Here is a 240-nt window from a genome sequence, read left to right as displayed (position 1 = left end):
GTAAGCATCTTTTAATTTCATGGCTACAGTCACCACCTGCAGTGATTTTGGAGCCCAGGAAAAAAAACTCAGCCACTGTTTCCACTGTTTTTCCATCTATTTCCCATGAAGTGATGGGACCGGATGCCATGATCTTCGTTTTCTGAATGTTGAGCTTTAAGCCAACTTTTTCACTCTCCTCTTTCACTTTCATCAAGAGGCTTTTGAGTTCCTCTTCACTTTCTGCCATAAGGGTGGTGT

Source organism: Bison bison, unplaced genomic scaffold (assembly GCF_000754665.1).
Source record: "Bison bison bison isolate TAMUID 2011002044 unplaced genomic scaffold, Bison_UMD1.0 scf7180017864462, whole genome shotgun sequence".
NCBI lineage: Eukaryota > Metazoa > Chordata > Mammalia > Artiodactyla > Bovidae > Bison > Bison bison.
This window is presented reverse-complemented; position numbering follows the sequence as displayed.